This window comes from Coptis chinensis, chromosome 5 (genome assembly GCF_015680905.1).
Source record: "Coptis chinensis isolate HL-2020 chromosome 5, ASM1568090v1, whole genome shotgun sequence".
Taxonomy (NCBI): Eukaryota; Viridiplantae; Streptophyta; class Magnoliopsida; order Ranunculales; family Ranunculaceae; genus Coptis; species Coptis chinensis.
Genome location: NC_141460.1, coordinates 57,470,589 through 57,480,041, shown reverse-complemented (window position 1 = coordinate 57,480,041; position 9,453 = coordinate 57,470,589).

The following is a 9,453-nucleotide window of genomic DNA, read 5'->3' as shown; positions in this document are numbered from 1 at the left end:
TTTGACTATCAAAAGGAAACATTAGATATCATGAACAGTGGTTGTTTCATGGACAAAGGCACTATTAAAGCACACACCTTTCTCGAGAAACAAGCTTCACGAAACAACCATTAGGGTAACACTGATTCTTCTAGATCTTCTAAAGACACTCCTACGAAAGTTACGTCTTTGTTCGAGGTCAAACCCGATCTAGAATTACAAACTCTGATCGAGTCCCTAAACAAAAAGGTCGACGCTCTTTCCATTCAAGTGAATGATCAAAAACCCAAACAAGTCATGGCCGCCAACGGTGCCTAATAAGTTCTCAAAAAGTGCAATTTAACCCTCGATTATGCCTCTTGTTTAGCCATCTTAGTGGACTAATAGTTTTTGTAAGTTATGTTTTCTGATTCTATAGGAGAAAAAGTGAGTTTTGTGGAATATTAGAGAAAAAGGGGAGCAATAGGAGAAAAAACGGAGCAATTCGGAGTATTAAAGATCACATGAGAAGCTCGTGGACAATCATGGAGAAGGGCAAGGAATTGAAGCTATTAAAGATGTGACTTGGACCTATTTTTAAAGCCTATTTGGAAGCCCAAGGCTAAAGGATTCGTTGCTTGGATCAAAGCCCGCAAAAGAGGATAGAAGGATGGAGCAAAATAGGGAAAATAGACTTGTGATCTAAGACTCATGGATCGTGAGTCCAGACTCAATGCTCGCGTTTGGGACGAATGGATCGTGAGTCCAGACGCATTGCTAGAGTCTGAGATGTATGCATCATGAGTCCAGACGCATGGATCGACATTATAGCCAATTCTTTCTCAGTTTTGGAGACGAAGTTGGACTCTGAAAGAAGTCTATTTGTATTAGGAAACAAATGACGGTTTGGAATGCTTCTAGAGCTCATTGTAACCTCTATAAATAGAGGACCTAAGTGCCTTATGTAATTGGCAAATTCACTTATACTCTTGTCTCCATAACTTGAGGCAGAGAGAGATTAATAATAAAAGATCGGTTTTAACTAGCTGAATCTTAATAAATTAGTCTTTCTAGTCTTATGTTCTTCAACTCTTCTTCTTCTCGTTCTTCGTGTTCTTCCTTCTTTATGGAAGGCTAATCTTCTCCTTCAAGGGAGAAGATGAAGCCGGTGCTTAGGGTTTGTTGATTCTTCTGGTTCATGGTGTTCTTCAATCAGGTCAGTTCTTTATGTTTTTAGTTATTAGTTCCATTGCCCAGACCAGGGGATGGAAGTATAGATTAAGGTTTTTATTTATTGCAATCGAATATCATGCTAGTTTAGGGTTTTATTTATTGCAATTGAATATTTGCTAGTAACATACTTTTATTTATTGCAATTGAATATAATGCTAGAATAGGGTTTTATTTATTGTAATTAAATATTATACTATTATTCTCTACTTTTCTTCTAGTTGTGTATTATTTTAGAGTAAGGAAAGTATTCCTTGTGTTTGCCTTAGATGGCGATTCATTGAATAGCTGCCCAAGCTCACATAAAAGGAAAGAAGGTACTAGTAACATGAACATAGGAACAACCTTAAGTAGAGTTATTCGTTAACGATGTTTCGTCCAAGAGGGCATCGACACTCGCTCGATTGCCTAATTGTAGTCTACTTGTGAGAACAACCATGAAGCAAAAGGTCATTGAATCAAAAGTATTGGTGGATTCTAATCTCTTGAATTCCCTTTCTAATAAATTCTCAATAGTTTAGTTTAGTTTAGTTTAAGAATCTATAATATCTATAATCATAGTTTTTAATCCCTCAAACCCCCTTTCCAATCCTGTCCTTCATATAAACATACACTTAAAAGTGGAACGATACCATACTCATCCTTTACTTATTGAGGGATAATTAGGTTTTGATATGCTTCTATTTTGTTCAACGACCATCATCCATCTACATCATCTACCTATATCATCCATACACACCATCTACATACACAAAAAAGAGGCAAGGTCAAATGGCGCCGCTGCCATTTTAAGTTGTTTATGTTTAACATTTTCTTTCAAGATTAGAATTTTGGATCTTGAGAAAATTTTAGCCGCATCATCCATCCTTTTAAAAAAGAGAGAAGCTTGAAAGACATCTCGAAGACAAGATCTACCATTGATAAGAGCCCAAAACAGTAGTTTTAACCCCTTAATAATACTACTTTTAGACCAATTATACGAGTAATAAATAAGAGTTAATACTAATTACGTGCTTTTATGTATTTCAGACATGGAACTCAATTATGTGCAGAAATATGCCACTTTGGTGATATAAAGGAACAAAGGGTTGGTTGCTAAGAATTCATTGATAAAGGCCAAGATTCAAGGAGACAAGCCTTTATGAAGCCCGGTCAAAAGCTGAAAAGTCAACACGAGCAGAAATAGTGCACAAGTCAGCAGATTTTCCGAAGACCATATCTTTGGACTCAGACCTTGGATTTGGGCCTACCTTACATCAAAACGACCAGCTCGGAAAGAGCTTTCCAATGGTCTAAGACTTGACCTAATCAGAGGAGTTAAAGTGGATGAAAAGTCTACTGAAGTCAAAGCCAGCTGAAACGGGCTTTGTGGACTGAAGAAATTAGGCTTTGGGCTTGATTTTCCGGCCGAAAACATGAGACCTCAGCCCATGCACGAAATTGTGGATCTGGTCTCCTCCTTTACATAAAACAAGACTTAGCTCTTAGGAAAGATATAGTTAGATAGCTTAGAATAAAAAATAGCCATTAAAATAGCTTGTAGATCTAGTTTTTGAGTACAATTAGTTAAATTAATTAGTTTCATTACTTGTTTTAGATTAATTATTTGAATCATTTTTCTTCATTGATTAGATAAATAAAATAGTTTATTCTTGTTCATTTCGATTTTACCATTTAAATTTGTAGATCTAATTTCAATTCTTGTTGTTATTCAATTCTTAGTTATTAATTAGATTTGAAGTATTGTTTAATCAAAATTAGTAAAGTTCAAATCTTTATATTATGTCTAGTGTTAATTCAATGGGGAATGATAGCTTGATGAATCAAGGCTAAACCTCCATTAGAGGGGTTGAAGAAGCCTTGATGAAACTTGATATTTGTTAACTTAGAAATCGTCATGAGAGTTTATTACACTCTAGAAGGTCGTTGATTCGCCATGAGAATGGGTGGATGACCTCACATGCTAGTTATTAATTAGTAGAGATGCCATGTATAATTAGGGATTAGAACTACCATTTTGATATACGAAGCATTGCAATTTGGATCACGACGAGTCTTTGTTAGTTAATTAAGTCGAGTTAAGGTGGATTCAATTCCCTTTAATTATTTATCTAGATTCAAACCCTTAGCATCTTGTCATTTCGCTTATTCATATCTTGTTATTTGAATTCACATAGTAGTATAAATTCCATCATTACTCTCATTAGACTTTGGATAGACTTGTCAATTGTAGAAAACTTGAATGCTAAAGGACTAGTAGTGGAACGAATCTTCTATTCCAACTCAATATCAATAGATTCGAGAGTAGAAAACAAATATCTTTGATAAGTAACAGTTCAGTTTATAGTTTTACTTGCGTTTAGAGTTTCATCGCTTTATTTGTGAGTAAGACTATCTTTTTATGTTTATCAACCATCCAGGTTAGTCGAATCTTCATTCTTTTTATTGCTTTCTTAGTATAGTTGCATCATAGTTTAGTTTTATTGCTTTCTAGTATAATTACATTTAGGGCCTTTTCAACAATTGAAGTTGTAAGCCAACACAGCAAAACATCAAACTCTAGTGTTTCTTGTCTGAATCTTGATAAACGGACTATCGTCTGTGGGTTGTGGTACTTAAGCAATCCAAGTGATTCACCATAACCCTAGAAGAGACAAATTTTTAGACAACGGCTTAGATACTAGCCGCAAAGCCCAACCCAGTTGAAGGAAAGTAGTTTTGCATATTAGTATAATTTAGAATAGTTGCATATTAGTTTAATTGCATTCAAGCATAGTAGGATAGTTTTCATCATCTTCGCATAGCAAGAATACTAAACAGGATTGATACAATGGCGCGACGCTAAATGATGGAGGTGTTATGGACACCAATAATCTGAAGCTATCCCACCCATGCAAGCTGTGAGAGGGAAGAAGAAGCCGATTTTTATTCGCCAATCATTGGAGACCCACCCAGCAGTATTGTTTTTCCAGAGACAGAAGCTAACCAGTTTGAACTTAGAGCATCAGTAATCTTTATGCTTCCAAAGTTTAATGGTTCAGACAATGTTCAGCTATATGTTCACATGAACAAATTTCTATCACTCCTCAGAACTTTCAAGAACCAGAATATCAAAGATGAGAGTATCAAGTTGATTCTTTTTCCACTCTCACTCGAAGGTAAAGCCTCTGAATGGTTAATTGCACAACCGATCAATTCAATAGATAACTAGGAAAAGTTGAGAATGAAGTTTATGAACAAGTTCTACCCACCCCAGAAGACATATGCCATGCATCAAGCCATCAACAATTTCAAAAGGAAGGTGACTGAAGAATATCATCAAAGCTGGGAGAAATTCAATAATCTGCTAGTCTCATGTCCATATCATGGATGTGATAAGAGCACACTTGCTCATTTTTTCTATCGAGGACTCTCGATGATGAACAAGCAGATGATACAGTCAATGCACAAAGGCAAGTTTACATCAATGGATGGAGAGGAAGCTTACAACTTTCTCAAGAATTTAGCTGAAGAAACACAACAATGGACTACTAGCAACGAGGATGTCACTAGCATGGAAAGGTAGCCAAAGCAATTTGGTTACCAAGCACATGAACAAGCAGATCAAGAACTGAAGTCTACATTGGCCAGCCTGGCCACCAGCATTGAAACTCTGAGTAAGAAATTTAACCAGTTCTCAATGAATCCCTCCAAGATTAACAAGTCTCAAGCTAAATCTCTCCTAATCATGCAAGCTAGCCAATACTGCGAAGTCTGTTCGGACACTTCCCATGCAACTCTAGAATGTCCTAGTTACTGTCAACATGCATCAGTTGGAGAGTACAATGTGAACTCATTTCAGAGGCCCAACCAAGGTGGTAATAACTTTCAAGGCAATTATTGGAGGCGTAATTTGGACCACCAGGTTCTCAAGATCAAAGTTATATTCCACAGATAAGTCAAGCTTCACAGTTGGTCCCTCAACAACAATTATACTCTCAACAAAATTCCAATACAAGTGGAGAGTTAGTGCCTGATCGTAGGAGAAATTATGCCACACCTGCCAACCTGGAGAATGCAATTACTTTGCTATCACAGAAAAATCAGAAGTTTGAAAGTGTTCTAGAACTTCTTGCACAGTCTCAGCTCAACCTCCAGCAATCTCAGGCAAGTCAATGTTCTAGAATGGAGTCTCTAGAGGCTAAGGTCGACCAACTCACTACTGTTTTTTCTGTAAAGACACAAGCCATTCAACCTAGCTTATTGGAACCAATATTGAGGAGTGGAGATGTATGCCACATTGGGACAACTTCTAGTACTGATCACCTCCATGATCAGGTCAGCTCAATTACTATTCTCAGATCAGGATTGAAGATAGACAACAAGGTTGACTTACCTTCTCATGATGACATTGTTACAGAGCAATCGGTCAAGATTTCAAATGAAGTTCAAAAGGAAGTGGGGGAAATCCTTTCAACTCCCATTTGTCAAGATGACCAAGACAAGATATGCAAGAATGCCAAAGAGAAAGAAGAGCAAACACATGATGATGTGTTTGTACCAAAGGCACCTTTTCCTATGTTTTTTGGTCAAAGCAAAAAGGACAAGCAATTTTTAGAGATGAAGGAGGCATTTGAGAAAGATAACATCAATATCCCCTTTCTCAAAGCGATTAAGCAGTTGCCATCATATGCCAAATTCTTGAAGGATGTATGCAACATAAAGAGAAGTATTCATATTCCAAAGCGAGCTCTTCTAGCTGGACAAACAACATATGTTATCCATCAGCAAGCTCCAGTCAAGCTCAAAGATCTAGGAAGTCATACAATATCACATAGGATAGGAGAAAAATTCACAGGTAATGCTCTTTTAGACTTTGGTGCTAGTGTTAATCTCTTGCCATATCATGTGTACCAAGCATTGGGCCTGGAGAACCTAAAGCCTACACAAGTCAAATTGAAGTTAGTTGACCGCTCTACCGAGATTCCCAAAGGCATAGTTGAGGATGTTCTTGTTCAAGTAGCTGATTTCTACTATCCAGTGGATTTCATTGTGATAGACACCAAGGAGGACTTTGATAAAATTCCAATTATTCTAGGCCGACCTTTCCTTGGTACCGCAAAAGCTTTGATAAATTGTCACAACGGTGAAATGAAGATCAACTTTGGTAAGATATCCATGGACATAAATATCTTTCACCTATTGCATAAGGATTGTGATGACACCGAAGGTGGAGAGGTGTACTTCCTTGATAGCATGATACAAGAATCCGTCCCATTCGAAGATATAATTGAGAGTGCTCAATCTACAGAAAACTGTGATGAACCTGAGAACCCCACAACAGAGGCGTTGATAGCCATGTTCTTGGAATCTCTACAGAAAATTCAGGATTTAAGTGAGCAAAATGGAAAATTAGCAGAGAGAGTATCAACCTTGAGAAGATGAACTCTACATTTCAGGATGAACAACATACTTCTGCCCAGAAAAATCAGTTACTAGAGAATCAGTTTAAAGAAGTTTTGGAAAAACAATAGAATCTAGAAACTGAAATGAGTCTTTTGAAGCAGAAAGTGGATCATATTGATAAGAAGCATTACACTGTTGAAGCCTCCTCTACACCATCATTGTCTGAACGAGAGAAGTATGTGAACTAGTCTACCGCCCATCTTGAGCGCAGTCAGCCAGACATCCATTATCATTACTGTGGTGGTAAAGGGCACATCAGATACTATTGTCCTGTTAAAAAGAAAGATTTTCGTCAATCTTCTACACAGAGGAACCACAAGGCCTATCACATAATCATCATACCTGAAATAGTTCAAGGTAGAGAAGCAACTTCACCAGCAATCTTTCCAGCATATCAAGGAGTATTTTTGACAACCCACAAGGTGAGACCTCCTCAACCTCCAAACATTCGTCAGATTTGGGTAAGAAAATCTGATCTCCTCACTCCAAATTGATAATGCATGATATATAGTCTTAGGGATCTGACTTAAAAAGGCCTAACAAAAAAAAAAAATCTTGGTAAAAGGAAATGTTCTTATTTTTGGGATTAATTTTGATATTTGGCATCAATGGTAACATCTTCCCTTTTTCTCATTCATTTCATTTACTTAATTTCTATACATTGAGTACAATGCATATGTTAAGTTGGGGGAGGGTGTACTTGAGAAGTACCTGAGAAATGAATTTCGAAAATTAGTTTTCAAAAACAAAAATATTTTTGTTTCTATATCAATAGCATGAGAAAAATGAATTTTAATGATGAGTCTGGGATATATATTCTATACTGCTTAGTGTTGAGTCTGATAGATAGTTAATATTATTGATTTCATTGCCGCTTAGACTATTTATTATGCTCGGACATAGTTCTTGTTGATAGAATTCTTTATCAAGGCATCACCATAATACTTGGTCAGTTTTGTATACTTTTGCTAGAAGAGAGATTTAAACCCTTAGTAAACTGGAAGTAGAATTTTTAGACTTAGCCCGTGAGACTTGAGCTTTATTCCCATTCTTTGGAGAGTTCTTACGAAAAATCCGAGTCTTAGTGACTCAACATCTTTCAGTTCTTTATGTCGTTGTAATATAGTATCATTATTTTGTTGATTTGGTTAATCACGAAGTGACATCAACTGGGAAGATAGCCATTAGGTCTTGTAGTCTATTCGAAACAGAGTATCATACTGATAAGTCAAGTAGTGAACCTATTCAGCCTTTATCCCACCTTGTAGGACCATCATGTTAAACCCTTTTGTGCCTTATAATAAGCCATTTTCTTTCATAAAACCCTCTACCCTTTACCCAACTCCAAACAAGGAGTATAGCCAAAATCTTTATCAGCCATACCCATATGTTTCTGAGAATATGAGAGGCACAAAGAGGAAGAAAGAGCACAAAAGGAAGATTACAAGGAAATATCAGAGAGATACAATGAAGACCATCATTCTGTTCTAAGTGAAAGAAGCTAGTGGAAAACAAGCATATCCAGTACTAATCAAAGATATACCACTGAGCTTAAAAAAAAAAAAAAAAAAAAAAGTTGAACAGAATAGGACAAAGGAAGAATTTTCTCTGCAATACAGAATTTGAAGAAATCTTCCAAATAATGAAGCAAAACCCTTAGTATTTTCAGAAACAACCTTAGAATCCTTTTTACCTTTCCTTCATAAACCAATACCCAAGCCAAGTTACAACCCATGACTTATCACTACAGTATGGTACAAAGTCTAGAATAGGTGAGAGGATGCTAAAGTGAAGAACCCGACACTTCATATGTGATTGACATTCTTTCCATGAGACTACTTTTATTCAGAAGTCTATTTTTTCAAGGTAGTATGTGGGATGTTCATATGCATTATTCTTTTTCCCACATACATGAGGTAAAATAGTAGACCATCTTCTGAGAGATTCTTTTCTGAGAGTATGACCGGTGAGAATTGAAAGTCTAGATTATCTACCTATGGTAAACTAGGGATTCCATTTCTTGGATAGGAGAGTATAAGAGATTGAGTAAGTACACACATAAGCCTTGATTAAGAATTTTGTCAATTTTTACTATCTCCCATCATAATTTATGAGTCTTTGCAGCAATGTAGTTAGTAATGGAGACTGTCTGTTGGAGTAAGCACTAAGTGGGTAAGGAATTTCTTTCTCTAAAAAATACTATCATTCTTGAACATGCTATTGATTGATTTTGTGGGTATATCACTTGAAAACCCTCACTAGACTATAACTCGTCCTTTTTGGGGAACTTAAAGGTTTAAAGCCTTTTTGCATATGGTAAATGCAATTGCGATGCCTGCAAAAGTGAGTTAGGATTTTATTTTTGTTCTTAGGATGTTATTTTGATTACTTATCTATTTTTTATCTTATTTGCTAAGAGACTAGCAAAAGGATAGTTGGGAGTTGTGATAAGTGCTCAAAAAGTGCAATTTAACCCTCGATTATGCCTCTTGTTTAGCCATCCTAGTGAACTAATAGTGTTGTAAGTTATGTTTTATGATTCTACAAGAGAAAAAGTAAGTTTTGCGGAATATTAGAGAAAAAGGGGTAAAACGGAGCAATTCGGAGCATTAAAGATCACATGGGAAGCTCGTGGACAATCATGAAGAAGGCCAAGGAATTGAAGCCATTAAAGATGCGACTTGGACCTATTTTTAAAGCCTATTTGGAAGCCCAAGACTAAAGGATTCGTTGCTTGGACCAAAACCCGCAAAAGAGGATAGAAGGATGGAGCAAAATAGGGAAAATAGACTTCTAAGTCGACTCATGGATCGTGAGCCC